The sequence below is a fragment of the Arvicola amphibius genome, chromosome 6 (genome assembly GCF_903992535.2).
Source record: "Arvicola amphibius chromosome 6, mArvAmp1.2, whole genome shotgun sequence".
NCBI classification, from domain to species: domain Eukaryota; kingdom Metazoa; phylum Chordata; class Mammalia; order Rodentia; family Cricetidae; genus Arvicola; species Arvicola amphibius.
The window spans coordinates 113,810,312-113,826,055 of record NC_052052.2 but is presented as its reverse complement, the minus strand read 5'-3'; the positions used below and the strand labels follow the sequence as shown (position 1 = coordinate 113,826,055).

The window sequence follows — 15,744 nt, the reverse complement described above, 5'->3', positions numbered from 1 at the left end:
TAAAAATGGAAAAGAGAAAAAAAACAAAGCCAGGGAAGGGGTGCCGGGCTAGATCTAGGAAAATAGTAGGAACTAAAAAGCCCTTGAAAAGGAACCAGAGCAGGGCTGGCCAGAACAGTTAGAAGTCTGGAGAAGGTAACGGTAAGACGAGAGAATATGGAAGAGGAGTAGCCAGCAGTGTGGAACCCCATCGGTGCAGACATAGACTCCAAACCTACAGTCTAGAGCAGTCGGCCAGCAAGTTACTGATTACCCTGGAAACAGCAGCTGCTGGGAAGGGCTGATAGGCACTGAAGGCAAGTTTAGATTGTTAGGAGCTGAGTCCACATGACCCTGGCAAAGGGCACAGGAAAAGGAGAAGGGGTGGAGCTAGAGTGGGAAGGAGGCTGCATGAAGGGATTTCATTGGAGTTTTTATTCTGTTTATATCTGGAGTACTTACAAGGGGTGGTATTCTGATAAACCAGGCCTAGTGGAGGGGCAGTAGATTAAAACCTTGATTTATAGTTTTTGTAAATGGCAATGGTGTGAAGACCGACACCATGCCTGGAGTCATGCTGTCTTTATGGACTCAGGAAATAGTGGAGAATCAAAACCTCAAACCATCCCCCAGTTCCAAGGTCCTGCTGTACAAGAGCCAATGGGAGGAAGAAGCCAAAGTTCTGTGTGATAAATAAAGAGGGATAGATAGGATCCAGAATAGAGGTGGGAAGATTGGGGTTGAATAAGAAAACCAAAATAAAGCCGGGCAGTGGTGGCGCATACCTTTAATCTCAGCATTCGGGAGGCAGAGGCAGGTGGATCTTTGTGAGTTCAAAGTCAGCCTGGTCTACAAGTATTTGTTTCAGGACAGGTTCCAACTCTGCAGAGAAACCCTGTCTCGAAAAATAAAACAAAAAAAAGAAGAAAACAAAATAAGCCTTTTTATGAGTTGAGTGTACAGAAGTCTGGTTGGGATAAATTCATAAATTTATTTCAAATTCATGAGAGGAGAGATAGATATATAGGCGTTCACTTCCTGGGTTACCTTACCTCTAAGGACCCGAGGACTTTGCTAAGAATGTGGAGGTAAGGGCTGAACATCCTGTTGGATTAAAAAGACAAATTAGAATATAAAGGAAAAGGAGACAGGAATCTGGACAGTGTTGGGGTCCCCAAGATGTTGAAGACAAAGGCTTTACCCCAGAACTCACCCACAGAGTCACATGAATTTATCAGAATGTAACAGCTATGCACTAAACAGTAGAAATAAAATAGTGACTTTATTTGGAGCTGAAACCTCTCGGGAAACTGTTCATCAGTGACAGGAATTCCTGCGGAGCCGTGGGTATCGACAGGAGGATATTCAAAGTGATCAGTCATTTATTTCAGTTGAGGAGAAAGCAACAAAGGTGAGCCAGAGGGAGTTTTTCAAAGTAAAGAAAGACATTACTTTATCAGACTAGGGAGCTGGGGCCATTTTTCTGGCAAAACAAAGATTTTTGAGCCTTCCTTAAAAAAACAAAACAAAAAGAACAGGAAGGAGAGCTGAAGACGGTCCTCACTTACAACCATGTATGTACTCACACACAGGCACACGCATGCCCATGACTGTTACATCAGTAAGCAAAGATGGAGGCTGATGGTGACCAACCATTGCTTAGGGGTTGCAGTAGCCTTTCTTCAGTCCTGCAGGACTCTGTGTGGTTTAGTGGCTGCTTCTGTCTTTTGCTTTCTCAGGCATAGTTGACTCTTTAGTTACCTGTCACTTCTGGCTCAAACCTTGGTCAGGAAATTCACGCCAAACAAAGAATCAGTTCCCTTCCACGGGTTGCATGGTTCCTCCTTGAGAACTGACCTTCCTCAAGGCCTTGTCCCTAAGTGACCTGTCCTGCTCAAGCTGTAGGATACTAAGCTGTGTTTGTCTCAGGCATTTTATCAAGTTACCTCATTTTATGTCGTTCAGTATATAGAAAATTGGGTAAGACAGACCACAAGAGAGAAGTTGAGATTTATACTTCATTGTGTCACAACAAGTAAATGTTAGAGGTGTAAGAGAAAGAATGATATTCTTTATCATATTATTTTGCCAGATTCCTCAAGTTCCAGCCTCAAAAGCTGTCAAGGAAGATGGCATTGAAGGTTATAACATCCCTTACAAATAAAATCAAAGCTTTAATCAGTTGATAGAGAGACACATGAGGGAGTGAATGCCACCCCCTCAGAGTGAGACCTAACAAGTGGTTCACTGAGCACTGCGCAGAAGGTAAATGAAGTGTGTCTGTTCCAATCACAACTGGAATTTTAAGTGAGTGGAATGGACTAAACACAGCTCAGAATTTGAAGTAAACTCAGCTTGGAATGTGTCTGGAGACCAAGGTTTATATAAGAACTACACAAAGCTCAGAGCATGACACAAGGTGACATGTTCCTGGCATCTTAGAGTGAGCCATGGACTCCTGAAGAACCCGGGCACAGACATTTCATCCAGAGTCATTTATTTCTGCTTGGGGAAGAAAATGCAGACGTTTATAGAACATGCTGGAGTGAGAGTAATATTCCACCTGGCGCAGGGCGTTGTGTACAATTTCTCAGACATGGTATTTCAAGTTTAGTGTTACCAATAAAATATTCCTATCAAATCTCCATTCTTCTTTCCCTTGATTCCTGTTGCTATATATCTTCTCAGGAGTCTCTCGTAGATCACACATTCTACAACTGATAGGTGAAAAACAAGAAGTGGTAAGGAAAAAAAAACCTTACAGAGCGAGTTAACTGGAAGGAATTCAGAAGCAGCAGCTCACAGCAATGGACTTACCCCGTTGCCTAAACACTAAACACTTTTCTTAAAGTGCAGCTCCTGGTGAGCTAGTGACATAGAGAGGAGAAGACTCTCTATGCCAAGCTGAAGAAGCAACCGGTAACCAACAATGCATCCTTGTTAAGGTACAAAGACTCTTCTACCATGGAGTGAGAAAGCATACTTGCTGTAAGTTTTTAATTACTGGATTTGGTTAATGCATTAAAAAGATGTGAGATGCTAGACCCCAAGCAGGAGATCATGTGTAAATTAACAAACTTCCTGGCAGTTGGAGATAAGTCAAGAGCAGGGGAGAAATCAAAAGGGAGTAGAACTGTGGAGTAGGCATTCAGAACACACAGTGTTTCTGAAATAATAAAGAAGAAGGTGAGCTCCCTGGATTCAGGCTCTGGGAAATCTGAGATGCGACTCCATGTTCTGAGTGTGTCACTGGGCTTGAGAGGAGTAGCTAGAGAGTGGAGTTGTTGGAGTATCTATAGATAGATAGATAGATAGATAGATAGATAGATAGATAGATAGATAGATAGATAGATAGATAGAGGAGGTGGTGTTGGAATCCGTGCTTTGTATTGCATGTTACTCTTTTCCATGTTAAGCAGTAGCCAGTGATAATGTAGCTCACATTTGCATTCAGGTGAAACCAAGGAAATTCTGCAAATACTTACTTTTATGGTGGGAAGGTACCTGATTGGTGGGGGGGGGGGGGAGTTGTTCTATAATGTTTGTGTTTTCTGCTGCTGAAGACAATCCATATATTAATCCACTGGATAGTTCTGACCATTTTATCTGATAATGTTAGTATGATGTTATTGTTACTGACAAATACATAAGGAAATGCAAGGTCAACAGCTCACAAAAATGTCTTTTTATTATCAGCACATTCCCAGTATGTTTCCATTGGGGGTAGAAAGTAGAGAAGCATCCAGGAGCCCCATGATTGTCTACTTTAGAGAAATGAGAGTGAGATTTGGGGCAGGATTGGGCTTAGTCTTCTAAAATGCAGTGGACCATCCACCCAGCATGAAAACAAGAGATCTTTTGAAGAACAACTGCACATTCAGATGAAGCAACCATGTCCTTCAAACCACATCCTTCCTGTCGCCTGTGGGAAAGGGGTGGTATTTGTACTGAGCTCTGAGTGCATGCAGAATAGATCTGTGTGTATTTCCATAAATAAAAGGGCATTGTGTGTGTGTTTGGCACCTGGGATGGCCAGAGCAGTTGATTGCCTTGGAGAGCTTTGTTCCAACCCAGGGATCAGCAGGATTTGGAAGCACTGAGCTAGGAACTGAGCCCCCAAAACACATATGCAGGAGACCTGCGATAACATTAAGTTTGAAGAACAACAATAGCATTTGCAAACCATTGGCTTTGTGTCAACACTCTTCTTAATATAGCTCAGGGAAGGGTTTAAATGCCGTGTGTCCCACCTGCAGACTAATGAGCCACGTTGTAGTAATATTTTGAGACAGCACCTGTTTCTCTGATGAGCAAAACTCAGAATAGATAATATATGGGCATGTGTTTTTGCGGAAACTTAAAACTCTGGCCTACTTTCCCTTGCTTGTGTTATTCACACCACATTTATGCTGTCACTAACAGCTAAAGATTTGATCACGAATTAAAAGATGACTTGCATTCTCCCAACCCTCCAAAACTCGAATAAGTTAAAATGAAACTTACAATCCTATTGACATAATCGTTATCAAAATACAATATTGAAGTTTTCCTCCCATTCATCCCCAATCTGCCATGGACTGGGCAAGAGCTCAGTATGACAGTATCTCAGGTAACTTGGAAGTTTTCTTCCTCGAATACCCACTTCCTGTTCAAGGTTGTTTCTCATCTATAGAGATTTGAGAAATATGAATTTATTTTCTGTCTTTTAAAATACTCTCTGCTAAATTAGTCTCCAGAGCTTATATATAAAATGCATAAATAGACATCACTTCAAGAGGAGACAAATTATTCAATACTCCCTGCTGGAGACCATGTTAGTCAACATGCTTATCTTCTAATGTAACAAAAATAAAAAGAAATCTTTTGATCTTTTGGTTTATTCAGGCACACTCTTTTTCTACATGAGGAAAACTTCCTTCTATTGAGACTGAAGCGACAGCACAGAGGTTATGAGTAGTGACTGCTCTTCCAGAGAACCAGAGTCCAGTCCCCAGTCCCTGTATTCAACTGAACCTCATAAAAGCTTGTAACTCCAAGATCAGGTTATCTGGCACCCTCTGCTGACCTGTGCAAGAACCTGCACATGCGGTATACATTCCTGTAGGCATATACACATAAATAAAATAAAATAAATCTTTCTTTAAAACTTCCTCCAGTGGCAGAGGAGAGTTTGCCAAGACACATAATCTCTTTTAAAATTTGCTTTGCCTAGTTAATATTCAAATTGATTTTGAACATCTATTTAAGCATATATCAATTATAGCATGAGACTCGTGCATTCTGAGATTTTAAATAATCTCTAATTCAAGTAACCCAATGAAAGAAGTATTCAGTTGAAGGAATGGGCATTTATCGAAAGTCTTCTGTGTCGGTAGTTAAGATATTTCTCAGAAAACACAGTAAGTGTCAGATCTTAAAAACAATGTGGTGGAAGAGCTCCTGCCTAATCCTAAAAGCAAAATCTGCTTTTGCAGAAACACGGAAGATAACATGAGAGGGAGTGGTTCGGTTCCAGCATGGCCCTGTCAAATTCATACTTCATTAGGGGCCGCCTCTGACTCAGCTCAGACGGATCTGCTGAGATCTGAGTGCCAGTTGTTTCAGGATCAAATGAAATAAAACCAATTCAATAAAAAAAATGGTTTATTTAAATGATACACAAAACATTAAAGAAGTTTTCAATATGCCATCTCTGGCCATGACATGAACACTTGAGAAGGATGTTCCTAGATACAGTAAATAGCAGAAGATAATTTTTATCATCAGACAGTATAAGGTGTCAAGGTAAAAAAATCAAAGTGGACGTTCATACTTTAATGAGATAGAGAAATACTAACAGATTTAAGTGGGAAGAAAAAACAGCATTTTCAATATAGATGAAGATGACTTCTATGAGCAATTCATTACCATGTGCTTCATCCTGCCACAGCATAGACAGCAAGGTCCCCATCCTCCCAATTTACTCGGGAGATCTTGTCTTTTTCTATTTCCCATGTAGATTAGATCTATGTATGTCTCTCTTAGGGTTCTCATTTTTGTCTAGGTTCTCTGGGCTTGTGATTGTGGGCTGGTTTTCTTTGCTTTATGTCTAAACACCACTTATGAATGAGTACGTGTGATAATTGTCTTTCTGGGTTTGGGTTACCTCACTCAAAATGATGTTTTCTAGCTCCATCCATTTGCCTGCAAATTTCAAGATGTCATTATTTTTTTTCTTCTGTGTAGTACTCCATTGTGTAAATGTACTACATTTTCCTTATCCATTCTTCAGTCAAGGGGCATTTAGGTTGTTTCCAGGTTCTGGCTATGACAAACATTGCTGCTATGAACATAGCTGAGTACATGCCCTTGTGGCACAGTTGAGCATCCTTTGGATATATACCCAAAAGTGGTATTACTGGGTCTTGAGGAAGGTTTCCTAATTTTCTGAGAAATCGCCATACTGACATTCAAAGGGGCTGTACCAGCTTGCATTCCCACCAGCAATGCAGGAGTGTTCCCTTTCCCCCACAACCTCTCCAGCATAAGTTGTCATCAGTGTTTTTGATATGAGACTGCTTCTTTAAAGAAGCAGATTGGCTCTGTATTAATGAAATAGAAAAAAACTCTAAGTCACACTCGGGCAGGCCTGTTTTTCATCCCACCCGGCTCCTGGCCACCTGGCTAGCTTATGCCCCGAAATAACAACACACCAATTGTATTCTTTTAAATACCACCTGGCCCATTAGTTTCAGCCTCTTATTGTCTAATTCTCACATTTTGATTAACTCATATTTAGTAATGTGTGTAGCACCACAAATGGTGGCTTACCGGGAAGATTCTAGCCTATGTCCATCTTGGGTCGGAGCTTCATTGCATCTGCCTCAGAGAGGAGAGGCATGGTGACTGTCTGAGCCATCTACCTCACTTCCTTCTTCCTGTTCTGTCTACTCCACCCACCTAAGGGCTGGCCTATTAAATGGGCCAAGGCAGTTTCTTTATTAACGAATGAAATCAACACAAACAGAAGACTCTCCCACATCAGAGAGGTACCCACCATTATCCATGCCTGCCCTCTCAGGAATGCTCTCTTGGCTGCAGAAACAGATAGTGTTAGCGGATCTTCCTTCCAAGTATTATTTGCACCAACTTATATAGTCTTTCTCCTTGTGGTCACATTGTAAACGTCACATTGTAACTGCGTCTACAGATTGCAGATTTGTCCTGACACCGCTGCCTAACGTTGCTGATTGTGACGTTAGTTGTTATTAGGCATCTCTTAGTTTTCCTTCGTTATCATTTAAAAACACCAAACACTACAAATGAATGGTCTGCCACTCACATATCTTGTAATCAGTAAACCTTCAGTGGAGGCCAGCAAGATGGTTCAGTACAAGCCTGGTGACTGAAGTTCAAGCCCTGGAACCCACATAAAAGTGGAAGGAAAGAACCAACTCCACAAATTCGCCTCTGACCTTCACACATTTGTCTAGGCACATCCCCCCCCCCACATGCATCATATGCACATGAATTATTTCTAAATAAAAATTTGGAAAAAGAGAATCTTTCCTGAGTTAAGCAGAATTTTGCATTAGTAATACATTTCATCTAAAGCTAAGTTAACACTCACAAGGGTTGCAGTAATCTTTTGAAGATTCTGTGTAGAAGTATTTTACATGAAAGTACGTTTGTGCACCATGTGTGTGCCAGCTGTCCCCAGAGACCATAAAGGAGCTGCTGGAGCTCTAGAACTGAAGTTACAGATGGTTGTGAGCTGTCATGTGGATGTAGGGAGATCTATACCTAGGTTCTCTGAAAGAACAACTGATGCTTTCAACACTAACCCAGCAATTACATTGTCACTTGACTGACTTTTCTTTTGCATGGGAAAGTGATGTTCATGCTATAGGGACATTCATGAGCGATTGTACTGTATGGAATCCCATGCTTCCTCCACCAGGGTGGCATAGCTGTGCTACATCCCGATAGCAGAATTAAAGGAAGTAAAGTGGAATGGAGGCAAGTCAGTGGGATGCTTGGACTCCCTCTATGCTAATTTGTTTGGATTCCTTCCTACTACCTGCATGGCATCTGGTTTAACACCTGGAGTCAACAGAGACTTAGCAATCCGTTCAGTGTTCCCTGCTCTCTGTGCCCGATTTTCCTGGTGTAAGGTGAGAATTGATCCTGGGCAAGAATTTCAATGACAACAAAAACCTATACTCATGACGAAGAGGTCACTAAGCACCCCCGTTATTTACCCATGTGCTGTGACAGCAACCTGTTTTATACCAGGAATGCTAAGTACATGAGATAGTTCAATTTGCTAAGCCCAAAGAACAACTAATACCTACAGGTACTTTATTATGAGGAACAAAAATGGAAATAAATGCATTCTAAGGGAAAGTGAGTTGTAGCTGTCATATTTTTAATTATTGATATTTTGTCAGTGTTCTCTCTGGGAAGGTGTTTATTATCCTTAATAGATATCATATGATCAAAGTTTGACTTTTGAGCTATTTTGGACTTGCTATTTTCAACGCTGTTTTAAAATGAATAATGATTCAATAAATAACCTTGACAAATTCAACAACTTGGGGAAATGCTAAGAAAGCTCCCAGATGACTGTTGCTAACTCTATGGCTATCATCGATGAAAGCTAGTGTGCTCATAAATTGAACAGTAAATGTACACCAGACAATGCTTAGTGCCTGCGAACAATCTCACCACACTAATCACTTATAAGACGCGATACGATTCATTATGAGCCTATCTTTTGGGGCAAATTGAGTAAGAATCTTCTAGAACTAAAATTAAGGGTTTCCATAGGTCGTCATGGTAGAATTGGACTTGTTGGAGACTGGGGGCCTTTCTCTTCTCACCCTTTAGCCTACAGAGATTCTAGAACATAAAAATGAAGCCCTGGAATAGAGGCCCATTTGCATTCTGGCAGCACCAATTGAGCTGAGTGCCAGGTTGGGGTGCCTGCCAAAGTTCTAGGGGCTTTTACCACAAGAAGTCGGGAAACAGCTTCCACTTTACGAATGGGTATCTCTTGGCCCTGGGCTGAGTCGCCGACGCCAAGCCTCATAGCCTCTGTGACTCCCGCATGCTGGGAAACCTCAACTGATTTGCTCCTTCATCTCTTGTCCAAACCAGTATCCTCCCAAAGCCAGAGGTCTGGCCATGCTACGGATGTAGATGCTAAACCGATGTCCATTTAGCAAGAATGTGACAAGAATGTGGCTGTGGATGAGTGTGGCTGCATCCTGGTCCCTAGATACAGCCCTCGTTTACACAATGCCTCTTGAGCCTTCAAAAAATGAAGTCAGTGGAATTCTTTTTATATCATTAGGGGATCAAACACACATACTGACATTGGTAGAACCGTAAGTTTTTCTACTACTCTTCAAATTGAACTTTTTAATAATGACATAGGAAAGTAATTTAGAGTTGGTTTAGAATTAGGAAGGAATAGATTCGTGCCAAGGATTGCCATATTATTGTACATGTTTTGGAAAGCAATTGAAACACCCTAGCTTCTCTTCTGTTTGTAATTTTTATTTTTTTTTGTACAGGGCTCTCAACAATGGGGTGTTTTCTGTTTAAAGTGTGGAACCCAAAGCCTGCTCCACAGAATACACGGAATAATCCTAATGTTAAAAGCAGTCAGGATCATGTCTCCACCACCTGGCATTTTCACTGTGTGGAAGCTCAGGCATACCCTGAGAGCTCTTCAATCTTCCCTCAGCAACCCCTAGCTTATATGTGCCAAATTTCAGCCTTCCACAAGCTTAGTCAAAGCTAGAAATTCCAGACACTTATCCTTTTTTTTTCCAACCCCCATACCCAATCAGATACCAGGGTCTAAGTTTATTGTTATTGTTTTATTTATTTTTTTAACTGTACCCTCTTATCCACATTCTTCTACCACTACCTTATTTAGGGTCTTCATTTGCACTGGACCAGGTTATGACAGCAACAAAATGCTTATTCATTTTAATGTTTTCTTTGTGTGTTTGGTATGGGGTGGGGGTGAGGGAAGGTTTGTGTGCATTCATGTGTGTTGGCACCTGTGCTTGTGTAGAAGCCACAAGTCAATGAGTGTGCATTCCTCTATTGTTCTCTACCATATTTTAGAAACAAGGTCTCTTACTGAAACCGAAGCTCATTATTCTGCTAGGCTGGCTGACTAGTGAGCCCCTAGAACCTATGGCCTCTCTCCGCTTTCCCAGTCCTGGGATTACAGACCCATACAACCACACCCAGGTCTTCACTGTTGCACAAAGGGCAACTGACCAGCTGAGCCACCTCCTCAGCCTCTCAGTTACTTATTCTTATATTTAATCTCCCCCAATGCTTCCCAGCAGCAGTAGTACCCTCTAGCCACACCGTGTTTGCTCCAGCCCACTTCCTGTCACGTGGACAGCTGTGGCCAAGCATCTCCAGCCAATATCCTCTTTTATCTCCAACTTCCTTCTCCACTGTAAATTCCTCCAGTCACCTTCTTTGCACTTTAAAAGAGCCTTGGAGGATAATTTAATTTTAAGAAAAATGCACTAAATTAAATATGGGAGCTTCATCATCATAGTCTAGGGAGTCATGGTGGAAAAATGTTTCTGGGGATATAATACAGCAAAGTGACAGAGCCCTTTTGGCGGGTGTAAGGCCTGGAGTGGCCTTATACACTCCAAAAATGACCCTTGGCTGTGATGTTATGAAGGTAGTACACTATACCAAATACCTTTTGTTGTTATTAGCATGTGTGTTAAATAGGAAGTTTGGGAAATTAATAAGAGCTTAAAAATCAGTTGCTTGTTAGCCATTTATTATATGATCAATAAGTAATCAGGTGAAAATATATATGTAAATTAAAACTGAACATACTGCTGAAATGGAGGTCATACCTGGTTATTTATGCTTTGGGGTGATCCCTACCACTGCAGTATGTGATGCTTTTTACACTAAATATTTTTATGAACAGAGAAAAGATGCCCTCATCTGTTAGATTTTGAACTTCTTGGTAGAAGGGAGACTTCCTTACAACGGGACATACGACAAAGAAAGGTGTCAGTCACCCATCTATAAATGCTTGTCCATTGACTGATGGTGTTTCAACTGTTTGAACAATGGTAATGAGAGTTTTATCATCTGGATAAATATTTTTTATTAATTCCTTGCTCTGAAGTCAGGCCCTGAATTTGCAAATTGTTTAAAGGGAGCAGAGCTGGAATGAAGAAGTGCCTGCTTGTTAGAAGTGTCTTTTATGCTCTCGTTGATAATGATGCTTTGGAGAATTATGGGTGTTCCAGAAAGCTATCGAAGCTGTAGTTAGGAAAGAGAAACTGTAGATTTAGCAACCCTGGGGTTTGATCCTAGCCCCAAACTCACTGCCTCAATAACTTTACAGCAATGATTTGAATTCTAAGCAATGGTTATTGTCAGTATGGAAGTAGTGGTAACAAGTAACAATGCTATAAAGTTATTGTGAGGGCTGATGGGTAAATCCTAATAAGATACTAAATACGTGTTCAGCACTAGAAAATACAATTTAGGATCATATATTAATGTGAATCTCAAATATAGAACCATGGCTTGCTTTGAAAGTTTTTGTCTTCTCTTTGGATATAATGGTTAACCAAAGCCTTCCTTAGCCCCAAAAGAATGAATATTAAAATGTTCTCTCATTACAAAAATGTCAGTTTTATAATGTCTCTGCCCATTGAGTCCTCCATGGTGAGGCATTCTCTCTGACCTTTTTAGGCATCAGCCATTGTTTAAAAGTCTCTATACAATTCTAAAGGAGCTTTTATGCTATTTTTCCTGAATGCTTATTATAGGTTCAGAGTCATGTGCTATTAAAAAAAAAAAGTATGTGCCTGTGTGCTTTCATAATGAAGGTAATTTAATTGGGCACTCTGCCTCCACAGATTAGCTAGCTAGGGTCAAGATGACTTTTATTTTAAGAGTACATGGGAGAAATGTTGCAGAAGGGATGGGAGAAATGTCCTCCCTTTGCTTTCTGGATTGAATTATTCATATTTTATTAAGGCCAACGGTGATCCTGTGTTGCGTTTCCAAGGCAGCCTGGCTGACAAAGCAGCTGCCAGTGTGGTCTCCTCACCCTGCAACGGTCTCCAGGAACACGGTGTGACAATTTTTCTGAAATTCCTGGTGCCTTGAAAGGTCCTTAGTTGAACTTCTCCAAGACAATACTTGTCACCTTATAAGAACAGAAGAAAACAAACACCTCTTAAAAAGCGGGGAATGTCCTAGCCACATTAATGCATATAAAACGTTTCCTTTGTAGGCAGTGGGAGTAGGATTGTGGTTGGTGAGTTCACTCTCTGCCTCTTTTTGAAAAAGCTGTCCCCTAAGGGGACCAAGGACCATGCTTCCCTGGAGCCTGTGAATACTCCACACCCCAGGGAGAAGTTGAATGCTGAGTTTATCATTACTGTAGGTGACGTCAAATTCAAATGGGATCTGGTTGTGAGGCATTAGGCATTTTGGAAAGCCCTCTGATTTGATTTAATTAGCAATCAAGATGTACCCCTGCTGTGACCCTTCTCTGATAAAGGAGGTCCTGTAACTCTGAGGATCAGACTGGGATACTGCTATCCCTGATGACACTGTGTACTCCCTGAATGTGCTGCTTTGTGTGGTTGAGTGAGCCTTAAAGTCTTAAATCTCAGTTCATCTTATATTTTATGAGTTCATAATGGTACTTAAGAATTATAAAAAATAAATTGTTCTTTTAAAGTAACAAAAATTAATAAGCCTTCACAAAAAGAATCGAAAATCCTAGAGGTCCTCTTGAAGCTGAAGGTTGGGAAGTTCATGAAACGACTTCATGATATCCCTAGCTCAGAATGGAATCTTCACTATAAAGTCTCTGACTTTAATTCTAACTCAAGCTGCCAACCTTTCCATCAATCAGGTAGCATCCCTACTATGTGTGTTCACATGCACTACACAGGCGCACATGCATGCAGAGAAACACACACACAAAAATACATAAATGTAACCAACTGTGTTTGGGGGTCCATTGTGGTTAGGTATTGGGTGGGATTCGCAGTTTCTCGAGAGCTGCATGTTGAACCTAGGTGTCTTCGAACCCTTTCAAGGAAGGCACAAGCTCCAAATGCTTTTCGCCATGGCTGTGATGATAATACATACCCAGCAGCTTTGCACCGGTGGTGTAAGAGCAGCAGGCAGTGAAACTGATGGCTCTTTATCATGATCACAGAGGGCACAAGACATACTAGCTGCTTCACACGCTTTCTACATGCCTCCATTTGTGACACTAGCTGTGACATGCAATGAGGACTTTCCTTTCTGCCTGTGTTCCGTGTCTCTCCCTCCCCATCACTCCTTCACTCTCTCCTTCTATCCCTCTCCCCCTCCCTACCCCTCTCTCTCCTTTCTTCTTTCCCTTCCATCCTCTTCCCCCTCTCTCTGTTCTGAACTGTGTGTATGCCAGCTCACACACATGTGTGAATGTGTGTGTGTGTGTGTGTGTGTGTATGTGTGTGTGTGTGTGTGTGTGTGTGTGTGTGCTCTCTTCAGGATTGAAGCTAAGAGCTTATCACCTCTCTGCATGTGTTGTACAGCTGAGCCACACCTCAGCCCTTAAATCGTACGCCTTGGAGCATATCTCTTGAATATTCTTTGTGCACAGTGTGGTGTGTGTGGTAAGGTTTTTGTTTTGTGTTGAAACAGTGATATTCTTGAGGGAAGAAAAACGATAAGCCCCTCGTGGAGACTAAACCTGAGCTAACTACCCTTTTCACAAGGCACCCTCTGAAGGAAGCGCTAGTGTTTTCAGTCTTGGATGGCTTGCGGAGATTTTCTGCAAGATGAATGAGGTGAACCTGTCACTGCAAGGCAAACACGAATGGTCCTTGTTGCCAACAATACGTAATGTATGCTTTCCAACCAAAATTTAAATTTTGTAAAACTAGTTTCCATTCCTGGCAGCTTCATTCCAGTCAAGAAGTTCTCTGATGAGACCGGCAGTGGCGTTAATTAATGTGACTCTTTGGATTATGTAGCGAAAAGTGACAGAATTGTGACGGTCTGCATAACTTATAAGAGATCGATGTTTGGAGCAAAATAAATTCAACACACTCGGCATCATGCCTGGGTAAATGATCCGTTAAACTACAACAGATTTTTCTATAATATATAGAGTGTAACTTGGTGGATGTGGTTTAAGAGTCCACATTGAGTCTCATATTTGACAAAGTGTGTCTATCAACTTTGGGTATATTTTCAAAATAAAATACCCACAGTTATCTGGAATGGCTATCGCTTGCTCCTATCCTTCCAGCTACCATATATAGACACAATCTAGCACGGCACTGCAGCCTGTGTGAAGTCCAGTGTTTCTCACGGGTCTCATCCACCATATAACAGAGCCAGTTCACTAGCAGGCCTAACATTGTCAGTGTCTTCTATTAAATCAGATAGTAATGCAATTTGCAAAAATGTAACACTTTACATTTTTACAATATTTATTTTTACAGTTTTACATTTTACAACAAGATTCAAGATAGACCAATTACAAGATACCTTTTTCACATAATACCACTTGTTGGTAACAGTTACCTTTCAACCAAAATGCTTTATGTATTTTTTTATTGACTAGCATGTAATTGACTTCTTAATTTAAAACTACGTTTTAAATTCTCCGTCTTAATAGGATAGATACGTATGGTCAGATGGTCACATCGCCATTCTGATATATGGTAAAACATAATTCTAATATGAAAAATAATTGACATAAATGAAAGTTCTTTTCATATCATATAATTATAGATGTGTAAAAAAGACTCCAGACCAAAAATATGGAGATTCGGTGTTTGAGCTGAGGACTGCAGCCCCAGAGTAAGTAGAAAGAGCAAGGCAGCCACTGCATTCATGTGATACTATCATGAAGTCCTGTAAAAAGACCTTGAGGAGTGGAAGCAAGGAGCTAGCATATCCTTCCATAGACAGAGAGTCTGGCTAGTATACTCAAAGCCCTGGATTCAGTCTCTGGCACCATATAAACCTAGTGTAGTAGTGCATGCCTTTGATCTCAGAAAAAAGAATCAAGAGGATCAGAAGTTCAAGGTCATCCTTGGCTGCATAGCAAGTTCTAGGCTACCCTGGGCTACATGAGACCCTATCTCAAAAAAAAAAAAAAAAAAAAAAAAAAAAAAAAAAAAAAAGACTATATCACTAGATCAGAGGCTGAAGTGTATCTTAATCTTCAACTCCATATCAGTTCATAAGGAGAGAATGGACAGTCTTGTAGAAGGGACAATCTATTCAGAGAAACTAGTGACAAATACTATTCTGTGCTCTGGGATCTGCAAGATCAGTTTGCACAGAGCAGCTATGCCTGCTCAAACATGGAGGAGAGACTGAGACCAGGACAACGTGCACACAGGTCTGACTGGTAGATGGGGTGCAGTTGTAAAGTTCTCATTCTAGAGAATTCCAGCCACAGCCCGTGTGGTCATGGAAAACTGATGGCGGGCCACTCTCTCTGCCATTTTTAAATGTTTTCAAGTCTTGATAATTTTATACAATATATGTTGATCTTATTTTATTCCTCTCACAATTTCTCCCAGATCTTCTCTATCTCCTTACTCCTCCAATTTCATCTTCTTTCTCACTCTTAAAAAAAATAGAACAAAACAAATAAAAAGCACAAAACAACATCAAATCCAATTTGTGTTGGTCAAACTTGCAGAGGAAGATTGAGTACTCCATAACCATGCCCTAGCCAGCTAGGAA

At 40.9% G+C, this 15,744-nt stretch overlaps 1 protein-coding gene across 3 annotated transcripts in view; it reads left to right on the top strand.

The window, feature by feature from the left end:
- Positions 1 to 15,744, top strand: part of Chrm3 (cholinergic receptor muscarinic 3) — a 449,710-nt gene that overhangs the window by 263,138 nt on the left and 170,828 nt on the right. The window lies entirely within an intron of this gene.